This window comes from Lissotriton vulgaris, assembly GCF_964263255.1.
Source record: "Lissotriton vulgaris chromosome 8 unlocalized genomic scaffold, aLisVul1.2 SUPER_8_unloc_1, whole genome shotgun sequence".
NCBI classification, from domain to species: Eukaryota; Metazoa; Chordata; class Amphibia; order Caudata; family Salamandridae; genus Lissotriton; species Lissotriton vulgaris.
The window spans coordinates 3,462,124-3,484,886 of NW_028240615.1; the positions used below are offsets into that span (position 1 = coordinate 3,462,124).

General features: G+C 43.7%; 1 protein-coding gene across 3 annotated transcripts in view; it reads left to right on the forward strand.

Moving 5' to 3' along the window:
• SLC15A1 (solute carrier family 15 member 1) overlaps window positions 1-22,763 on the forward strand; it is a 126,978-nt gene that overhangs the window by 13,200 nt on the left and 91,015 nt on the right. Inside the window, exon 1 of one of the 3 annotated variants that reach the window (XM_086947875.1) lies at window positions 17,540-17,605. The exons of 1 other annotated variant lie outside the window; for it this stretch is intronic. The gene's annotated coding sequence lies outside the window, so the exon portion shown is untranslated. Of the gene's footprint in view, window positions 1-17,539; window positions 17,606-22,763 lie in introns of those variants that run through there. One more of the 3 variants, XM_086947874.1, reaches the window with a different exon arrangement.

Sequence of the window (22,763 nt, forward strand, 5' to 3'; positions counted from 1 at the left end):
CAGGAACTACAGGTCTAATGGTAACCAGTACTGTAAGAGCTTCTGGAAACCTTGAAGTAACATTGTCCCCATTCAGTTTTATACCTCCCAAGATGGACACTTCTATCCTCCTTGTCCCTGCTGCTATCATTCCCACGATCCCTAGATCAGGAGCCACTGGGGCTGATACACCTCCCACATTATATGTGCCAAGCGGACTTTGTCCCACTTCTCCTGATTGTAAACTTAAGGTGGTGAGTGAAGAGCTAACAACCCATCCAATAGGCTGTCTTCAGATTCACTACTGTCACTCCCATTTGCCCTTCTCCCTTTGTCCTTGTCCTGTGACTCTCCATCAACCAATACTGGGTATGACCTCTCTCCTTCATTGGTATCCACTCTCTACCTCTTGAGCCTAGCATTCCACTGTGCATCCTGATACGCCTTCATGGTTTTCTTCATACTCCCTTGATATTTTTCTCTTTGTCTATCATGAGTTGCACATATCCAGCATCTGACACCTCAAACTGTGTGGGTCTGGGCAAACATCGTACCTCTAAGTTGATTCAATACCTCTAGCCTGAATGTGCCAAAGCGTGGAAATGACAATTCCCCCTCCTTTTCAGTGCTTTTGTGCCTATTTTTTAGCCAAATTACATTATGGAGCCCAACCTTTGTCACAATACAGTGAGTGGGACTATCCTCAGGTGGTGCCTCTTCACCCAATCGAGTATAAACCCCTTCATCACGTCTGAAGAGATTCCATAACACCCTAAAGCAGCGCATGATTTCTGATACTTTCAGAACTTTCCTCCACAAAATGCAATATTTATTGAATTGATACTGCAAAATGATGCTGTCAGCCACAGAGTATTCCCGCTGATCCCCAACCAATCCCAGTGCGGAGTTACACCAACCGACCTATCACAGCGTGGCACAATGTGATGTCACTCTCACTCCTCGCAACAGCTCACCCTCTGTCACAATTTCTCTATATGCATTTGCTCACACAATCATCTTAAGTTCTTAATTGTCTGCCATTCTAAAAGATCTATAGATTTCAACCACTCAAGTCCATTCACACACTTAACCCTCGATCAGAGCGGATCACCCAAATCAGCATAGTTAACCCCTGTACACAAGGTCCACTAGTCGATTCCCATGTGTCCCATTCACAGAAAGTTCCCTGTCTTAAGAGGAACTGCCAATGACGTCTCACGACAACTCCTTAGTTCTCCGGTCAGACAATCACAATCGCGGTGTCTTCTACACCTTTCAATATCTCGGGATTTTAGGCCACTTCAGGACCTGCAACTCAAATCTCAATCATTGGGCCACAAGACATTACACAATCAAACCATTCCCGTGATCTAACATCCTACACACATCCTGTTAATACACACTCATCATTCCACCGCTGATCTCGCTGCGCCGCCATACTCTGCTACCAACTGAAAAGGCCATTTCTAGTAATTCTGGAACTTTTCTAGAGACACACTCCAATAGGTCTTTTAGGCAGCATGAAAGTGTGAAGGGAAGAAAATCCTTCATGCTCAGTCAATTTAAAAACACCACTTCCTGGTACATAACTAAAGGACAATTGAGAAAGGTTGGTTAAGATTAATACAAAGCCTAAAATAACTGAACATAAACACACCTTAACACGAGGATATAGAAATACAAAGGAAACAACAGAAAGCCAAATCTACACAGCCAATTCAAATGGTGCAACATTAACAGATCTATTATCTCGAGAAAGAGGATACAAGCAATCAAGAAGCAAGAGTCCCAATTTCCCTACATCGAGGGCTGATGATTGAAGAGCATTTAAATCTATCCCTACTCTATCGCTATAGTGACATCCCTACATTCATGAGTAAGCATTTCAATTCAGGAGGAAAGGTAAATTCATGGAGTCTTCCTAAGAAGTTTATCCACCGTTGAGATGGGTCAAACAGCATAAAGCCACTATCACAAGAGGAAGAGCTCATTCCGAAATGCTCCCTCTCCATCGCAAGGAAGATGTGGGGGCACAACCCTAATTCCAACGACCAGTTATACGCAGGTGGAATTCCCACGATGCACTTCTTGCACGTACTCCACCATAGGTACAGTCAGTCATGAGAAGACTTTTCCACGGTGTTCTCCATGTACATTCAGTGGCTTAACACAGGCCCCTGCAGCCCCACGGTGCGGGGGGCCCCCTAGCTCTAGGGGACGCAATCAGCACAATACTCTGGGTGAAGAACTCCTGATTGAGTCTGGAGGGTGCCCCTCCACATACCTTGCAGGGGGCCCCCCCTCACGTTTTATTATGCCAGTGTGTACATCCCATTGCAACAATTTGTCCTTGGCTCCCGTGCCTTCTCCCCAGTGAAACCAACTTCTCTCCTTTATCGCCTCCGAACCATGTAATTGTAAATTCTACTCTACTTGCCAACCTGCTAGAACAAAGACATTACTTTGCCTAATAGAATGCTTCTCCACCTGCAATGCAAAACGTGATAAAGAATAAATTCAAAACATTAATCTTAAAACAAGAGTTGTCAGGGGTTTGCATTTCGGGCCTACAGCTTTGGCTAGAATACAAATATATAATTTAAACATTACAAGTTACATAATTAATGTTGCACCTCGATTAACACATTTACCAAATTGTCATTATTATTAAACACATCTAATGCATGAGTAGTGTCAAACTTCACAACACATTTTCTTCATGTTATAGATTTCTGCTAGTTACATTTACTTCCTACATTAACTCATACTACTTGTCAGTAAACTAAAATGTGTCACATAGATACATTAATGCGGTTCACAATTCTAACACTCACACATCACAAGACAGGATTATATATGCATGCTCTCTACACATGATTATGATGCACCCCTACAAATAAGCAAAATGCAAATACAAAACTTTCGATTCATCACCTCTCAATAGAATTTCTTATACATTGGAGTTATGATACTACATCTTGTGAGAAGTTAGCCTGGCATATGATGTCCACTAGTTCTAGTGGGCACCTTGCACCAGTCTAATCGACCCTTATTGATGGTGGTTGTAAAGTCAACCTTATAGGAAGCTATCCTAGGGGTAGCAGTGACGAGCAGTCTTCAGGCTAAGACTTCAGAGAGCGAATTAAGCGAGTTGTTTTACCAATTATAATCCTTTGAGTACCAAATGAAAGCACACCACACAAGGTATATATCAAATATATATGTATTTATTCTAAACACAACCCCTCTGCACTCTTTATGAGGTCAGCGGTAAAAGTACAATACAAGTTACTTAATTAGCATACGATAAGTTGCACAGTATACATTTTCCCTAGGGGCCTCACAAACCATACACTAAAATAGTGGTATAAGAACCACGTGAGAGTTAGAAAGCAGGCCTGAGGCCTGTGGAATTGCGGGTGCTACTCTAAATAACCAAAGGTTAGGAAATAGGAGGCCCACAGGAGCCGCGTGCAGTGACTAAACACAGCCGCGGGTTACTATTGATTTTCTATGGGAAACAAACAAGTTACAAATTTAAAATTTAAGGACACTTCTAAATAAACTACAATGGAACCTGTTTGGACTTCGACACTAGGAGGGCCAATACCCTAGAGACTGCCAGAGTACTCGTGTTACCTCACCCACGGAAGCCGGGTGCATAGGTCTCTTTTGGTGTCGGGTTTCGTCGTCGAATTCAATGGAGATCTGCAAAGAAGTGATGCAGGCGACCAGAGGAGAAGTGTCCAGGTGGATCCAAGGGTGGATCGAAGATCTGTAAAACCTGAAAGCAGAAGGGACAGAGTCTGGGTCACTTACCAGTGACCAGGGCGGCTATAGGAAGATGCCACCAGATGTTGGGTGATTTCAGGTGAGGAGGTGAAGCTTGTCTCTTCAGCCACGAAGACCAGGAGGTGTCAACAACAACCAGGAGCTGGATTCGAGCTGTCCCACAAAGGATCTAGTTGACTGCGGCATCGGTATCCGGATTGAACCCAACAAACCTTGGCAAACATAACACACACAGGAAGTCAAGATGGGCTTCGGTGCAGACCAGCAAGGTTTGAGGAACTTCTCCTTTGCGTGGAAGGTTGAGCAAGCCTGGAGCAACCGGAAAAACAAGTTAGATTTAAAGAAAAGTCTTCAGGGGGCTCACTAGTCAATGGGCAAGGAACCACAAAGACGCGTCAAGCTGAAATGCAAAAGCAGGGCCCACGGGACACCCATGAAGTGGGGGCCCTGAGCTTCAGTGCAAATGGTGCTCAGGTCTGGGGCTTCAAGTACCACAATGCACAACTTCGAGATACCTCGTGAAGTAGGTGCAGCTTGCAAAATGCAGGATGTTCAGGAGTTTCGGTCCCACGTCTCTCGTGTCCGCCACGGGTCTTAGCTTTGCTGTGAGCAAAGGTCGAGGTCAGCGATGTCTAGAAGTCTATGTCCTGTGTTGCAGATTCTTCGGGATCCGGCGGGAGCCTCGAAAATGCCGGCCGGCAAAGTTGCTGTTGGTGCCTGTTTGAACAGGGAGGTCACTCCTTGACCACAAGGGAGATATCTTCCATCTTCCAGTCGAAATGGAATGTCGAATGTCCAGGATATATGTTTCAGAGGTTCATCCAGGGTAATTTAAAGTCCTAGGGACTGGGTTCCTATACTTATACTAAGTTTAAGGGCTGGACTACCTTTAAGGTCCCTCCTATGGGTGGACCTGGGAAGGGGGTGGTTACACCCCTTTCCCTTTGTCCAGTTTCGCGCCAGAGTTTGGGCTGAGTGCCCCAGCAACCGGTTTGAACTGGGAAATGCATGGAGCACCTCGTGTGCCCCAGGCAGCGTCTGAGAAGCATTCACTGAATGCAGCCCTCCCTGCCCCAATACACTAAAGCCTGTCTAGGAAGGTGCGAGCACCTCCCTGGACAGGAAACCTATTGTCCAGGCCTCCGCTTCTGGAGTTCCGTCCAGCAGCAGGAGGGCAGACTCGTGTCTGTGGCAGCAGCATCCATTTTGTGATGCTGAGGCTCTGTTTAACTTTAACCGGGTTTACCAGTAACTACATGTCTTCTCCCTCTAGAAGGGTGAAATGCTACCCCCGCCACCAGGACTGGCAGGGGGGTAGTATTCCAAAGTGTTTGACACCTTACAAAACATGTTTTGATAAAGCCAAACCAAAGTTAGCATTAACCGCGAGGATTATAATGCTCTTAAGAGTATATGGTATGGCTATATCATAGAACAGCTATTAGGAGATGGTTTCGAAAGCTGCAGAGTGGCTCAGCTCATGCTAGGGCACCCTCTCACATAAAACCAAGCACTCTGCCTCCAGGATTGTCAAGGCCTGCCATAGGAGTGACTTACAGGTGTATACGTGTCTATATGTATATATAGATACAGGCATACTATATCTCAGTAAGGGGTGATTATACCACCTTACCCAGGCTGTGTGAACAGACCTGTGGTGTCAGTTTGGAAGGCAAACCAGGGGTGGCACAATACATGCTGCAGCCCCTGGTAGGCCTAGGGTGCACCTATGCCCTGGGTACCTTGGGTACAGTATACAGGGGCTCACAAGGGTGACCCAGTAACCAATCTGGTATGTACCTAAAGTACATGGTATCAATTTAGAGAGAGAACAGCTAGGCTGTGGGCCTGATTAGCAGGGCCACAGCCAGACTAAAGTCTAAAAACCAGAGAATCACAGCAAAAAGTGGGGGTAACCATAGGAAGCAGACCCTACTCTCCTACACATCTTCCTGATTCAAGAACTTGTTGTGTGATCACAATCCATCTATAAAGTGGGAAACTTAGAAAGCGCATTACGTTCATTTTACTTTCAGCAAGTAACAGCAGGTTGCTTCACATCCAGAACCCTGTGATATGATTAGATAATCCCCAGTGAATTTGGTCATCAATATCTGTATGTTAACACCACTGTCATATTGACAAATATTCCGTAATGCAATCCTTCTTTCAGGATTACAATGATCTTTCATATATTTTATATATTTATTCACAGGCCAAGTTACATCACCAACTATTTTCAAACCACTGGCAGCCAACAAACAGAAATGCTTGACATAATTTGCCTTAGTGATATGAAGCATTTATCCCAATCTCTCTCTGTGGCGCTGTTTTCTTCTCTTTGTGACTTGATGCACTTCAGACTGTCACTTGCCAATGCACACAGCCTTGCCCCACAGTGCAAGTGATTTTGTCAAGGATATAGGCTTTGTACTGGAAGGTGCTTTTCCAGTACAAAAACTATCCTTTAATAATTTGCTCACATTGCTTGTGTGCTGTACAGTGCAGTACACATGCAAATGTTGAAATGTTTGGACAAATACCAGCATTTCTCCAAGTTAACACCAGCCTCAAGGAGATGTTATATTTTTGGGGCAAAGCACTGTCTACAAATACTAGCAGATTGGGCTTTGCATCAAAAATCATAGGTGGTTACACAGAAACAGTCAAGTACCATTAATGATGCGCCTCATTTACATATTGTAATACAAAAAGTGTACCGCCATACTTTGTTTTACTTTAGAGCTACTTTTGAGTGCAAAATGACTATTGCACTGGAAAGTAAATCTCAATTTTACATTTTGTGCTACTTTGTTTCACTTCTGTCATGTAAACCCAGCGCAAAGTGTTAGTAAATCTGCCCCAAAGAGTTGGTTTTGGATCAGGCCCCTTCGGCCATTGGTTTGAGACTTTGTCAATCACATCTTGGATCAACCCAAAAATGTATTTATATCCCACTGTCAAGCTACTGGCTATTGCATGTCCCATAAGAAGTGACCCCAGTGCAATGCATGTGTTGCATTGTTTTCAGGAGTAGCACCTGCCAGGAAATATTTGAGGAATTCAGGAGACATCTTGAAAAGAAGGCTTACTAAAAGCAAGACATTTTGCATTATAAACAAACACTTACTTGAGGCATGAGGTATTTTGTGCACGCAAAACAACGCTACATTAATAAAGCAAAATAAATGATTGCATTTACAAATAAGATGTCAGATGTTTTGGTGCATTTTCATAGTTATTTACTTCATGTTTGACGGAAGCACTTAAGCTGTGTTCTTAAAATGATAAGGGGTGCGTGCCTGTGTTGGTTTGGGTCCTTTATGTCACTTATCCCAGGGCAGTGACGAGAAGAAACTCCCACCACTTCATCTGTGGGCGCGCTTGTGGCTGCCAAGGCTCAAGACACCACAGGAATAATAAGTCCAGATTTGTAATGTGGACTCATCGGGCCCGATTCACAGAACTAACTTAAGCCAAAATGCTAAACTTACTACCATTTTGGTATTCACAGAAGGCACTTTCTCATTTTGGTATTCACAGAATGCACTTACTCATTTTGGTATTCACAGAAGGCACTGACTCATTTTGAATGCACAGAAGGCACTTACTCATTTCGGTATTCACAGAAGGCATTTAGGAGTCCTAAAGTTAGGACTCCTAACTTTAGGACTCCTAAATGCCTTCTGTGAATACCGAAATGAATAAGTGCCTTATGTGAATACCAAAATGAGTAAGTGCCTTCTGTGAATACCAAAATGAGTAAGTGCCTTCTGGTAGTAAGTTTAGGATTTTGTGTTAAGTTAGTTCTGTGAATTGGGCCCATCAAATCTAGGGGTATCGAGGCGCTGGGGGCCATCGGGGAGATTAAGTGAGCTAATACCCAGAGTCACATGATACTGCCACCAGCGCTGGGGATAAAACCATGAACCCCACCGGAGTCAGCCTCTCTTGCTGCTGCACCACACCTCTCCACTTCTGTTAACATCCTTATCATGGTGTGCAAAACTTTCTTGCAAAGGTTAGAATTATTGTCAAAGTATCTTCTAGACCTCTGTAAATAAATTCATGCTGGTGTGCCCGTTCTGAGAAGGGACTTGGTCTTGTGTTTCTGTACAAAGTGATGACTGCACCTGCCTGTGTTCACACAGGTTGGCGCGAAAGCTTCTTTGCTGCTCAGAGGCAAGATATGTGTATGTCCAGAAGAGGGGCCTGTGGCACTCTCTCTACTATAGTTATCTGCCAATGTGCACAGGTGAAACTGCATCCTTCTTACATAGCCTCAATGTAAGCCCCTTACTATGCTTCTAGTGGAGAATGTGCACCCACTGCTTTAAATCAGCCATGAACAAGAAGTATCTAACACATAGGGCAAGTCTGGTTTTGCTAATACCTTGGGTGTTAAGAACAAAAAGATCTCTGATGGGACATCATTTGCACCAAACCCTGCTTAATAGCAAAATAGCGCCCTATATTTATGTAGGTGAACTATAAAGCAGAGAGGGATGTTTATAAAAAGCTAAATGTGTAATTTATGCTAACCACTTGGCCAAAATCGACATGGATGCTCCACATTTTCCAGCAAATAGCAGCCAGCTTCAAATGGAAAGTCTTTTTCTGGAAATATTCACATAGAATTTTCTTCTAACATTGAATTATGCGAAAGCCAAACATGTCAAATTTGGCCAATTTCTTTTTCTACAGAAAGTTCTACGAATGTATGCCACATCAGAGTTGTGTTAATATAGTAGAAACAATGAATGTAACTACTGCCTCATTTAATAAATATTTTGAAAATTGTGTTACAGTTACTTTGTAGTGCAGTGTAGTAAATTGCTGCTTAAAAAACAGTAAGACACTTAGGGCCATATGTATCAACATCCCGTTTTGCGATTTCTAAATAGCGATTTTTAAGGAATTGCTATTTAGAAATTGCAAAATGGTATGTATGTAGAAATTTGCTTCTTTTTAGCGATTCCTTAAAATTCCTTAATTGCGATTAGCAAATTGCTCATCACAATTAAGGAATACTTTCCCATTCATTTCTATGGGTCAGGAGGCCCATAGGAATGAAGGGGAAATTTGCGATTCGCAATTTGCTAATCACAAATTGAGAATATTTTCAAGGGTGCAGGGGTGTCCAAAGGACACCCTGTTGCACCCCTGAAATCTGCATGGGTGCACATGTTGCACACATACATGCCCTAAGGGCATGTATGTACATCACATGGCACTTTAAAAATGAAAAAATATGCATTTTGAAAGGAATTTGCAACTTACCACCAACTAGAAGTTGGTGGTAATTTGCGATTCCTTAAGTCCAATTTGTTATTTTTTTTGGCTTCTTACATTGCATTTAAGGAATCGCAAAATTTGCGATTCCTTAAATGCAATCGCAAGATCAGGAATCGCAAATCTGCGAATTTCGGCTTTGCGAAGTCAATTTGGCTTGATACGTATGGTCCTTAGTTACATCCCAGACCCCCCAGGATATTGCAAGTTTTGCAGCACAAAAATGAAACATTTGCTGCATTATTGCAACACTTTAGTTTACTTATAATCATTCCTTTTCAGCCTTGAATCAATGAAACAGGTTTTAGCAGCGTATTCGACTTTGAAATAGGCATGTGTCTGCAGCTCTAAAGATGCAGAGCTTCAATCCTAACCTCTTGGGAGGGGCCAGTAGTTTTCCCTGGGATGTTCTAGCACCCATGTATGTACCCCTGCTGGAGCACCGCAGCCTCCCGGATCTGTGAGGCATGACACCTCCTCCTCAGGCACCCTACGGCGCGGGATCATATTGGGCGGAGAGATTTGTGGTAGTGGAGTATGTTTTCCACAGTCACGTAGGCATGTGGTAACTCTTATACAAATATTACTTAGCGATGGCCTGACCAGATATCACAACTCTGCCCTAGTCGTCACAAAGGGATACATAATGATATCCCTGAAAGGAAACTCTCACATATACAAATATATATTTATTTTCAGTAAAGAGGCTAAGAAATGGCTCCTTAATGGGAGTCTTGCCACCCCTCATGGTGGTCTTCTGGGTTGTTTTCTAGGTCCAATGGGGGTGCGGGGCGGGGGGTGGGGGGGCGAGGAAGGGAGAGAATACCCGGGTCCCATTACTATATGTATGTGAGATGATGTTATCTACATTATGAGGGTGGATCGGAAGCCCTGTAGTTTTGGAGAAGCTGCTTCTACAAACAAATATTTTCCTGTTGTCTCATCAGAAAATAACTAGAAAATAAGTTGTAAAGAAAATTAGAAAAGGCTTGTTATGTCTGGCTACAGATAGCTTTAGCTGACTGCCAGAGGTCATGTCAACACCACACACAACGTTCATTATATAATTTACAGGGATGGGCTTTGGTGTAGCCCCCTTCAGCCATTGGCTTGTTTTGGCATGTTCTCCTTCAATCAATGGCTTGGTCTTGTGTTGATACCGGCCCATGGGATTTTGCAAATGTCTTTCTTTTTTCATACACATTTAACTTATGTAAATAGGCTCAAAGTAGTCCACTGATACATGCACATGAGTCAATGGTACAGTATCCTAGCTCCTCAGCCAGGTGGGGCATTGCAGGGGAGTATGTAGAGGGCAACTGCATCGCTGATGACAGGGTGAGCGAGGGAAGGAGAGCGGCCAATGACTCTCAGTGCACTCAAACCCAGCCTAGACTGGAGCCTACTGAAGTCATTGCCCCCTGCCCAGCCTGGTACAAGCTTCAACCCCTAGACTCCTAGCACTTCAAGAGAAAGGAAGCTATGAAGTCTCTTGTAAAGCGCTCTTTGTGCAATGGCCACTTTTTATAAATATGAGCAAATAAATACAATTAGGTAATATCACTTTTTGGAGAGTGAGTGAAGTGTTTGCTGGGCTTGGGGCTCCCCCCTAAAGGTCAAGGAGCTTGTTTGCAAGGCAAGAAGTGAGTATTTATTGTACCCTTGGTCTCTAGACTTTAGATGGAAACCAGCCCCTGAACCCCCCACACACTCATCCCCTCCAGTAAACCCCACATTGAACAGGTACAAGGGAGGATTGTATGCCCCAGGCAGTGCCGCCTCATCGAAAGAGAGAGCACAGCGAGGTACTGAAGAGTAGCATGGCTTTAGATAGCATGGGCAGTAATACAACAATCTCTATTTGAGAAAACACAAATTCCTATTTGAAACAGAATCTATTTTAAATCCAATGAACCGGCTTGGTGTGGCTTCTGTCATGTGTCCTCTCCAGTCTGACCCCACTTTCTGACGCATACCATCACGCTAGGGTGACCAGGCGTCCCGGATTTGCCCCGACGGTCCCGGTTTTTCACCAGCTGTCCCGGCAGATTTCAGGGAATTTAGCTCCTGTCCCGGTTTTTAGAGAGGGTCTGCTGAAAAGGGCATGATGTGCTTTTTAATATTTCACAAAGCAGGGATAGTTATCAGTTGTTTCAAGAAAAAAATGTAATTAACAGGCAAGCTACTGGGTTTAAAAAATTGATTTTTATGTATGTTCAAACTGCCTGTTCTGTAATTCTCTGCGAGGTGCGCTGTTGTTCTGTCCGCTCGCTAGAAGTAAAATTGTTGTCCTTCTTCTATTTTAGTGGCTTTAAAATTCTGGTCACCCTACATCATGCCCACCCAGCATTTTACCCAATGGCACTTTCGCTTGCGTGTGGCTCTGGGTTCTGTCCCTATATCTTTGTTCTGCTCTACCTGTGCCACTTCTTGTTTCTGTGTTCCCGACATTCTGTTCTTCCCCTGTGCTCCAGTAGAATGTCACTGAAAATGTCACACATAATGCAGTTATTGTCACACATGGACATGCTGAAATCCGGAAAATGTCACACTTACGCAAACTAAAAACTTGGCAGCTATGCTTCATGATGAAACATTATTGCACGAACAACAAGCATTTGCAATGCAATCGGTCTCAACTTTGGGGCCTTGCAATCATTTAGCCAAGCAGCACATTATTATTATTATGCCTCAAAGAAAAATACAACCAAATACGTGATTAAAAAAACACTTAATTTTAAAGTGCCTACTAATATTCCACGCTGCATGCTCTTCCAGGTATAATGCTTGATAAAGGTCTTTTTATAGGTATTTAAAGGTGACTCATGATAAATATATGAAAACACTACCAAAATTGAACAACTGGACCCTAGTGCGTAAGTTTGAAGATAATGCACATACTAGTCACTTTCCTGTTTTCAATTCCTTAATCACGCGAAATCTGATCGCTTAGCAGCATGCAGCATTGTGACTCCGCCCAGAGAACGCCATAATCTCTCAGTACAGGCAGCCCCACCGATTCCTCATTTTTAACAAGATCCTCTTAGAAAACAGCCACCCGAACAGCACAGCTGCTCGGTAGACTTTATCAACTGCTTTTTTCCACCAGCACCGGATTTCTCCACTCAGCAGATCCCCATCTGTTCCTCAGGCTGTTTACTTTGCCTACTTCCAAGACTGTGGTTCAAGTCTTGGCACTATGGGGCATATTATCAAGGCAGGCGAAATGAAATTATCGCCGCTTTAGTTGCCGTTTTCGGCAGCGAAGCGGCGATAATTTCATCGCCCTATTAGCAAGCTGTCGCTAACATCAGTTAGCGACAGCTTTTAGGTGATAGCGAGCGGTTTGGGGCCCGCTTTGCATGTCAGCGATATTTATCGCTAATGACATGCAAAGTGGGCGTACCCAACCTGTTAGCGACTAAAAACAGTCGCTAACATCGCTATCGCCTATTATCAACGCAGGCGTAGCGATGGAAATATTAGCGCTAAGCATGAATATCTCCAAAACCTAACGCCTGCTCAGACCAGTTCTTAGCCATTATATCCAATGGGAGGTGGATATTATGGCTAGGACCCTATTGGCGTTAATGCGTGAATATTGCTGTATTCCCAGCGATATTCACGCATTTCGTCGCTATCGCGTAAATGTTATCGCTTCAGAGAAAAACGTTGCTAATAACACGTTATCTCTGCGATAAAATCCGGCGATGCGCGGTGATAAAAAAATTGCCGCTAAGCCTACTTAGCGATAAATATCGCTATTTGTTGATAATATGCCCCCCTGGACCCCTAGGAACATAGTGAAGGAACTAATGTCAGCACACTCCAAACACAAGACATCCCCTTCATTCAACTAGTACTAGTTACATGCTTTGCCTTCTAGTATCAAGGGAACACCCCAAGAGCAAGCAGGTCTGCAAGCTGTTCTACCAGCGGATGCCAGAGGGACACCACCTCAGCACCGATTCCAAGCATTCATCAGTGAAAGAAGCATACAGGCACACACACACACATACACACAGGCACACGCACGCACGCACAGGTAAACACAGGCATGCACACAGACATAAGCGCGCACACACACACAGGCGCCCACACACATTCACGCACAGGCGCGCAAACACACACACAGGTTTACTCTCACACAGGCACACACATACATACACACACAGGCACACATACAGGAACACAAGGACAAGATACTCATACCGCTAGTCCCGTAGGCAATCCCGATACCTCGTAACTGAAGAGGATAAATGAAAATCAACACAAAATCAATAGCTATCTTGTATCTTTGAAAGATAACCGTCGAGGTGCAATGTAGGACAATTCCCTTCTCCGGGCAGACCGAGTGACCCCATGTAAGTGAACCCCTTCAATCAATGCTCCGAGTTGGGTACATGAGTATTTGACCTTGAAGGGGCGCCCTGAGCCCGGACTCAGAGTCACAAATCTGCTTATTCCATCAATAACCCTCCACCAGATAAACTCAGCCGCTAAAGCGGCGTCTAATAGTAACAGCCGTGTCCGAGGGAAGGGATGACTCAGCACATAAAATGTGTCATCTCAGGCTGAGTGGGACAGGGACTTCTGCGGAAAACACTGCAACCATGTATCTTCATCTGGCTTCCTTCAAGCAGTTGGAACAACTGCAAGATGGCAGAGCGATGCCAGCTCATTATCCCAAGGCTGAACTCCCAGAGAATGAGCGGATGCCACTGTTGAGGTGAAGTCACACATGCACAAAAGTTACTCTTCGCTGAGTGTTTTTGCGCAAGGAGTCGGCAGCTTAACTGTACCATGACAAGTGAGAGGCCTAGGCCTTATCTGGTGAAGACACACTGTAACTGGTGAAGACACATTGTTGTCGGGGCAGAGACACAAGCTGTTACTGTGCACGTTGCAGAAACACTAACCGCAGTGCTCCGTTCTCCTCTGAGACACATTTTATAAAGCCCCGTTCTGCATGAACGAATGGATTCAGCAGGAGACATTTAAAAAGTGCCACACACACACAAACGAGAAAAAAACACCCTTAAACAAGAACAGACGCTCACAGCGTACCACCGGACAGCGAGCCACATGCACAGCAGACGGCCACCGATGGGGCTGCTGAGCATCTGAAAATAAAATAGTGCTCACCGAGTATACAATGCGGAACGTGTAACGCCGCAAGTAAAACATCCAGTCTTGGTGGACGGGGCTAAAAGTGGGTAGGACGGGAACAAGGAGGCACTAAGAAGCCTCCTTTTCAATCATGAGCCAGTGTTTTGTATGGAGGATGACGTCAGCGAATGAAAAAGATGGGCGGGGCTTCAAGTCCGCCTCTGGAAGCTCCAGAATCCCTATTGATTCCAAGAAGCCTTCTCATGGCGAGGGCAGTGCATGCACGCTGCTATCGCCAGGCGAGACCTAAAAACTAGTAATAAGGTGGACATCATAAGATGGCCACAAGAGGTCCTCGTTTCCCAAAAGTTGGGAAATGAGAGGAGAAAATATCTGTTATATTTTCATGAGCCTTTGGCAGCCTTGCCCAACAAAAAAAATGTATTGCATTCTCCAAATTTCGCTACAGTTTTATTAAAATCGCAACTTTTTTACAAAACAGCAGATTTCGTGATTTTTTCTTGCAAAATCCTGGAGGGTCTGCTATTCACCTGTGGGTACTGTAGGTATGTGCTTATGATTCTGGGGACTCATAATAAGAGCTTGTGGGTTCCCAAAACATGTGCTGCTGAATCTTGGAACATCTAGTTACAGCCTGAGGTACTGCAGTCTCTGGTGCTGCTCACTTTCAGGACGCTATTAGCAAAGGCAATATGTCTGAATTTAATGTAGTAAAGCAAGCCAATAGCATTTGTGCATGTCGTGTTTACATATTTTAGACAATAAAGTCAGAAACAATGGCTTAGGCAATGCCTGTTCATCTGCTTGTGCCTATCTACAGTCTCTTCTAAATAGCCTTTATTTCTTACACTAACCTTCTTTGGAAGCTCTTATGAAGCTCTGGTTTAGGCTGTCAGCATCAGTCACCAAACAAGGATTCATATATTTCTAGTAGCCAGAACCTGTCTATTTGGTTTCAGCCTGGAATTTATTCCATCTAGCCAGCACTCAACAAAGTCTGAAGAGTCATTAATGATATTTCTAGATTTACAGTCTTTTATCAAATTTTGTGTAAACTCATCAGTAAACGCTGTTGACTATCCATGCATTGCCATTTGATTACTTAATGACTTCCAGTTACTCTTGAAGTTTCTTCCTCCATTTTGAGACTTTTAGGGGCAGATTTACCACTTGTTCAAGCAGCGCAGTGTAGCAGCCGTAAATGCTGCGCGAAAAGGAGAGAGGAGGAGAGCACCAAATTTACTGAAATACTGCACTCTCCTCCCCTTTCCCTAGCGCTGGCACTGAAATCAGCTGCTGTGCGCCATGGAGACACCTTTGCGCCATGGTGCAAGGGTGTCTCCGTCAGTCTAGCATAGGATACCCTTTCAGTACAAAATATTATGTTTGCGTTTCTCCTTCCTTGCGCCTACTTCAAAAGGGCGCAGTTTTCTGATGTTAAACCCTGTCTACTTTATTTAACTATTTGGGTTTAGTGTCAGAAACCTTGGGTGATTGCCTGAGAACACCCATGCTCCACCCATGGTACGCCCCCTTGGTGCAAAGTAATGCAAAGCAGCTCTATGTGCTGCTTGGTGTTACTTTCATGTTATCTCCAACGCTAGTTTAGCGCTGGAAAGTAAATCGGAAAAGAAAGATTTTGTGTCCTTTTGTGTCACTTTTGTGATGCAAACACAGCGTAAAATCTTAGTAAATCTCCCCCTTAACACCTTCGAGTCTCATGATGAGCTCAGCTCGTCATCAGCCCCGGTGCTCGTGTGCTCAGGACGAGCTGAGCTCGTCATGACCGTTAGAACGCTCGCACGCGGGGCTAATTCCCCTGCTGTGCGAGCGTTCTAAAGAAACAGGTGTGGTCATGACGAGCTCAGCTCGTCATGAGCACACGACCACCATGGCTAATGACGAGCTGAGCTCGTCATGAGCACGGGGGCACTGTGCGCGCCCCCCACCCCCCAGCACAGCAAGGGAATTTGCCCAGCTGTGAAGGGGTGAATGGCTAAAGAACATTTTGTGGGTATGATTGTGCAGAAGACACCACCAATGTAGATAGCATACTCTTCTTTCTCTGTTTTGTTAATCAGCCATATTCAGAGGCCGAATAACAGTACTCATAAGAGATAATCGACACTCTGATATCGCCAGCAAAACCAAGCCACGAAATCGTCTCTGCTCGACAACAGAGCAAAGGTTAGCAAGTGCTGGGAAAGCCAATAGGTTGGCTTTTGTTAGGAGGTGTCTTTGTGTGTGCTGCCTCCAGCTGTTCTAGAAAAAAAAACGGAATAAATCACCATCTTGGGCTTCAACAATATGGGAGTGGAGAACAGAACCCTTCCTCTAGATAGACAGGAATAACAGAGTTAAATAATTTCCTCTAAAGAGAGAGTTATTAAAAGGAGCCAGAAAATAAATTTTGCATTCAAGTGGTGAGATTAAAAGACATACCCAGCAAAATATTACATAGAAGTTGCTTTTAACAAAAAGCCTGTATGTTGAGGGGATCTTTAAGAAACTCTATCTGCGCCCACTTATTTACTTTACAAATAAAAGCCTTAAATCCAACCACATGATGACATCATAGCAAAGGGCAAACAGTGATTAGCAATACCTCTTTATGACAACATAAGACGTCGAAAGAGCAAGGGCTTCCAACACCAAAGCCATTAATCAGCAATTAATATGTCATTGTGTCACCAAAGTAAAACATCAAAGGAACACAGTGTGCGCCAATCATAAACTACAATTTATGCTGCAGCTGCATGCTAACAAAAGGACTACTTCACGCCCCAACACCAACACCTGTTGGGAATGCCAAAGGGTACATTTAACCAGCCAAGAAATGTGAAGCCCATGGTTGATGGTTCCTGCAGACATATCATGACAAACACATGAAAGCCAGTGCCTAAGGGCTGAACTATAATCCATACCATATCTCTATTCTTTTTATTCTACTTAAAAATATAAAAAACAAGAACATGAGATCCGTGCCAACTAAAGCTGCGTGTAGCCAGCTCTAAAAAGTATATTTTACTTAGTCTAGGTTCAAATTCAAGGGAAGCTTTCCAATTAAGGTATAAGAAGGTGCTGCAAAGTATCTGTTTCTGCCAGTCTGTCTGCTCCATTTAGAAAAGAAGAGGGAACGCCTACAGGGAGCGAAGAATGGCATAAATCCAAGCAGGGGAACAAGTTTCACCTGTATTTAGAGAAAGTTGCACACCAGTAGCAAGAAACCTATTGCATAGTCTATATAGGAGACTTGTTTTTGCCTATGTCTAAATTGTGTTGTCAAACGTCCCTTTAATGTTTCAGCTCACACTAATGTGTGTCCTCTTTCTTCTCAACAGGGAAAGGAGACAAGGTAAACCCACCAGCAGAGAGTTGCAGAATTTCGAAGTGTCTGATATGTGCAGATGAAGCAAGGATGATGAGTAAAATCTATTGCTTGGGGAGGTGCAGGGTGAAGAAACGGATGGCCCTGAAGATGGAGCTAAGAGCGGAGGACCCCATCTGTGACTTTTTTTCATTTTTCCCTCTAGGGTTCTCTTTCCCTTAGCACATAAGCCAAAGTCTTTCCTCAGGTCGTTCCAGCCCTCTCTAATGAATTAAAAATGTAATTAATTCCTATTTGTAAAACGCAAACATATCGCCCCCTTAAGGGTTTCAAGGCGCTGGCAAGGAGATTAAGTGAGCGATTCCCCAGAGTCACATGATGCTGGGCTGAGCTGCCTCCGGAGTTCGAACCGCGGGGCATATTATCAAGGACTGGTGATAAAATTATCGCTATATTATCAGCAGGAAACTGCAGATAAAACGGCGATAATGGGCTTGATAATACGCCCTTGTTAATTCCCATAGAAGCCCATGTTAAAATCAGAACATGGGCTTCTATGGGAATTAACAAGGGCATATTATCAAGCCCATTATCGCTGTTTAATCGACAGGTCCTGCCGATAAAACGGCGATAATTTTAACACCGGTCCTTTATATTATGGCCCCACAAGCCCCGCACTCTGTAGTCAGCCACCCTGGTTACTGCGCCACACCTCCAACTTCTCTGGATACAGAAGAGTTGGCAAATGACTGCCCATGCTTCTCGAGGAACTTTTCCTTCTCATGTTAGACCACTTTCCTCCATTCCAAGTCTAGCTCAGCAGATCCATCACATTCCTGCACCCAAAGCCCATTGAATCCCATTCATGACCCAGGGTCTTGAGGAAAAGAGGAGACAGTTGTAAAGCATGGTCTCATGTGCAGTCTTGGTGTATCAGTGATCTGACTGAGAAGAGGCCCTTTATTCCATGAAATTATAGCTTTCATGCATTGGCCACTGACTTGGGCTGCCCTGGCACTCTGAGTGCTTTAGACCTACACCCCCTCTGTCTTTAGCAACTCCCCGGCACCATGCGTGCGCCATATCGGTGCACTGTGGCCAGAATACTGCCGCATGAAAACAGCTCATTCTGTTCTGATCCCTGCATGGTCAAAACTGGGCAAAATTTAGATTATGTCGACCTAATATGCATAACTTGTTCAATTTCACTTTAGGCTTGTTATGCAAAATTCTCGAAATTACACTATTGCGCCACTTCTCGTAATTACACGCCATTTGCGATAAAAACGTATGCACACAAACAACAATCAATACCAGGAGACCCCTGCCAGCTGGAGCTGTCTGCAGCCAGCTCTAAAAATTATGACGAAACTTGACAGTATATTTTACTTAGACTACGTTCAAATTCAAGAGAAACTTCGATTTGGGGAAACTTTGCTTGGGAGAGGTGCCTCTGGAGGGAGTGAGGGGGTATTAGAGTAGAGACAATTGTTAAATAGTGCAAACATTTAATATTGGTGTTTTAGGCAGCAGGAAGCACATTTCAGAGTCGAACTCACTGCAATGACGAGGGAGACTCATTAAGAATAAAATTGATTAAAAGTATTGGTAGCGAACCCACGCACCACCCTGAAGCTGCTTCAGCTCAGGAACAAACCTGATCACTCGCACTGAAAACGGAATGTGGAACGCAACCTGAGCACAAACCAGAAAAACAGCAGTACAATTGCCATGAGCCCCACACGAGGCCTACTAAACAAGTTAACTTCTTCCCACACACCTCCTCCCTATTGTAAAAGAAGAACCCTACACTCCATTAACAAGGAAGAACAAAGAAATAACTTGGGGGCATATTATCAACAAATAGCGATATTTATCGCTAAATAAACTTAGCAACATTTATTTTATCGCCGCGCATCGCCTAATTTTATCGCAGAGAAAACGTGCTATTAGCAACGTTTATCTCCAAAGCGATAAAATATCCGGCGATAGCAGCAAAATCCGTGAATATCGCTGGAAATCCAGCGATATTCAGGCATTATCGCTAATAGGGACTTAGCCTGAATATCCACCTCCCCTTGGATATACAGGCTAAGAACTGGTCTGAGCAGGCGTTAGTTTTCCGCGATATTCGTGCTTAGCGCGAATTTTCTTGACGCTCCGCCTGCGTTGATAATAGGCGATGTTAGTGACTGCTTTCAGTCGCTAACAGGTTGGGCACGCCCACTTTGCATGTCATTGGCGATAAATATCGCTGACGTGCAAAGTGGGCCCCAAACCGCTCGCTATCGCCTACAAGCTGTCGCTAACTGCTGTTAGCGACAGCTTGCTAATAGAGCGATAACATTATCGCCATTTTGCGTCTGAAAACGGCCGCTAAAGCGGCAATAATCTCATATCGCCCGCCTTGATAATATGCCCCTTGGTCCTCAAAGTTCTTTGGAACATTAACCACTCTTGTAGACTGTTGCAGAGGAATATCCCAAGTTGCTTGGGTGCATTCATGAGATTCTGATGTTCCACCATTCCTTATGCACTGAAGGGACAAACGTCGGATCACTAAACCACTGGCGTGTTCAAAACGTGGACATATCATCCCCGCTAGAGTCGTCCCAGGGCTTGGCAATTTTCCGCAAACTCCACCAAGAACCACTGTTAAGTTAAACTGACGTTTTTTTCAATTTTCACAACTTTAAAAACTCTTGAAATGTTTACTCCTGCTTCTTAAAAAATGTGGCTTCTTCGCGTTCACCAAATACCAAACAAATGATTTATTTGGCATATTACCCAACATTTCAGTTGTGTTTGTCTGTCTAGTCAGCAGAAATGAAAATATTTTTTGATATGCAAAGACACCCTTAATATTCCCAAAAAGGTGAAATAATATCTTCTGAAACACCAATACTGATGAGATGAGACCAAATGGCATGGTAGTATCTGAAAGCCCTATAAGGAGTGATAAATGTAATGAGGCGAGACCCAGGTATTACCTCGATGTTTTGGTAAGCCAGCTTGAGATCTAAATACTAAAAAACTTAGGGCCTGATTTGGGGTGCCCTGGCAATCTGAGTGCTTTAGACCTGCATCTTTGCAGCCAATTGAACATTGAAGGGAATCACCATCACAGTAGTTCCTATCAATGCACAGAAAGTTTGGTTAGGGCTGCCATCAGTTTTGGCATCAGTTTTATCCGCCATCTACCAAACTTTAAAAAATAAATAGATTTTCAGAAACAAACACCCAAAGGCAGAGTTTGTTTCTCAAACACAAATTCTAATGGCCCTACACCCTGGGAGTTTTCTGCCAGGGTCTGGGTCATATTCTATTCTGTCCCTAACTGCCAGGTTTTACCTGGCTGTGACGAAGAGTAGAAAAAGACATTACACTGTCCACCCTAAATAGGGCAGGCAGTGTAATGTCTTTCCTCTGACGGCGCACACTCCGTCTGGCCTTCGGAGAAAGTGTACTCAATTATGGTCTGCCCTCCTTTAAATGAGGTAGGCGTTCAAGGGTCTGGCTGGCAGGTTACTCTATTGTGTTTGAGACAAACTACTCTGTCCACCAAATTCTAAACTGGGCCCTTAGTTTTTCCCAACATAGCCCACAACTCCTGAATGTAAAGCAGAAGAGGGCAATCCAGAATTTGCTAGTTAACTGAGCAAAGGTCAACACAAAATCTGAAATTTTACAATTTTTTCAACTAGAACAATAGGCGAGACCCACTGAGAAGCACCCACTATCATTCTTTCAACACGCTACACTTTTCAAAATTTTGCGCAATTCATTCCTGGCATTCACAGGAATTTTCACAGTTTATGCCTAACTGGTATGGCATTTTTGTTAACTCAGCAGGTGCATCATAATCATCCATCACATGCAGCATGCCAAAGCTGGGTGCCTATAGACACGTCTCTTGATCTTTGAAACTGCTCATTAGATGACATCACAGACAACAAAGTCCTTGTAGGCACCAACCAGTAAACAGCTTGGATCTTCCCAATTTACTGAAAGTCAGCTGTTTTTTTTTTGCCTACTCCACTGCACATCTCCTTTACCGCTGCGAGTTGAATCCTGCCTGATTTGTCCACAATATTGTACCACAAGCCCTTGATCAAATCACAGACAAGACAAAAGCAAGGTCCAACAAACCTATTGTACAGGTCTTACTGTGGGCTCCCCAAATGTAGCAAACTCCTTGCCAAATTATATAATGAAGAGGGAGATTCATTAAAAATTAAATGGATTGCAGTGTGTTGGTAGCGAGCCCATTACCCAGCCTTCAGCAGCCATCTGTTCATGAACAAAACTGATCATTGGTGCAATCGGAACGTGGAACCTGAGCACAAACCATGAAGCTGACTGTAGGTATAACTGCTGCAAGCCCTGAACGAGGGAAGCTAAATCAGTTAACTCACTACCAAACGTACTTCAAAAACTGTAAGAGTCACTATGAAAAGTGTGAAGAGGTTAGGAGATGCAGATGGATAAAACAATTTGCAGCGGGACATACTATATTGCAAAGTGGAGAGACTCTGGGCTCTATTCACAAATATTTACTGTGGTTAACTCTTATAGCATTACTAGCCTCCTCTTGCAATTTATGAGTAGTCCAGGGGTTGATTTACACATAGGGCCCAATTCACAGAACTAACTTAAGACAAAATCCTAAACTTACTACCATTTTCGAATTCACAGAAGGCACTTACTCATTTTGGTATTCACAGAAGGCACTTACTTATTTTGATATTCACAGAAGGCTCTTACTCAACAATAAGTAAGTGCCTTCTGTGAATACCAAAATGAGTAAATAGTAGTAAGTTTAGGATTTTGTCTTAAGTTAGTTCTGTGAATCAGGCCCAACATGTTTCCTCAGCACTGTCTTTAGGCAATGAAGGTCTCACCTGCACTGACTGCTGGGATGTCTGTCACTTCTGTCCCTGTGATCGAAAGAGAGGAAATAATGGTCACTTTCGGTATTCACAGAAGGCATTTAGGAGTCCTAAAGTTAGGAGTCCTAACTTTACTACTACTAAATTGAGAAAAATCCTAATTTTAAGACTTTCGGTATTCACAGAAGGCATTTAGGAGTCCTAAAGTTAGGAGTCCTAACTTTACTACTACTAAATTGAGAAAAATCCTAATTTTAAGACTTTCGGTATTCACAGAAGGCATTTAGGAGTCCTAAAGTTAGGAGTCCTAACTTTACTACTACTAAATTGAGAAAAGTCCTAACTTTAAGACT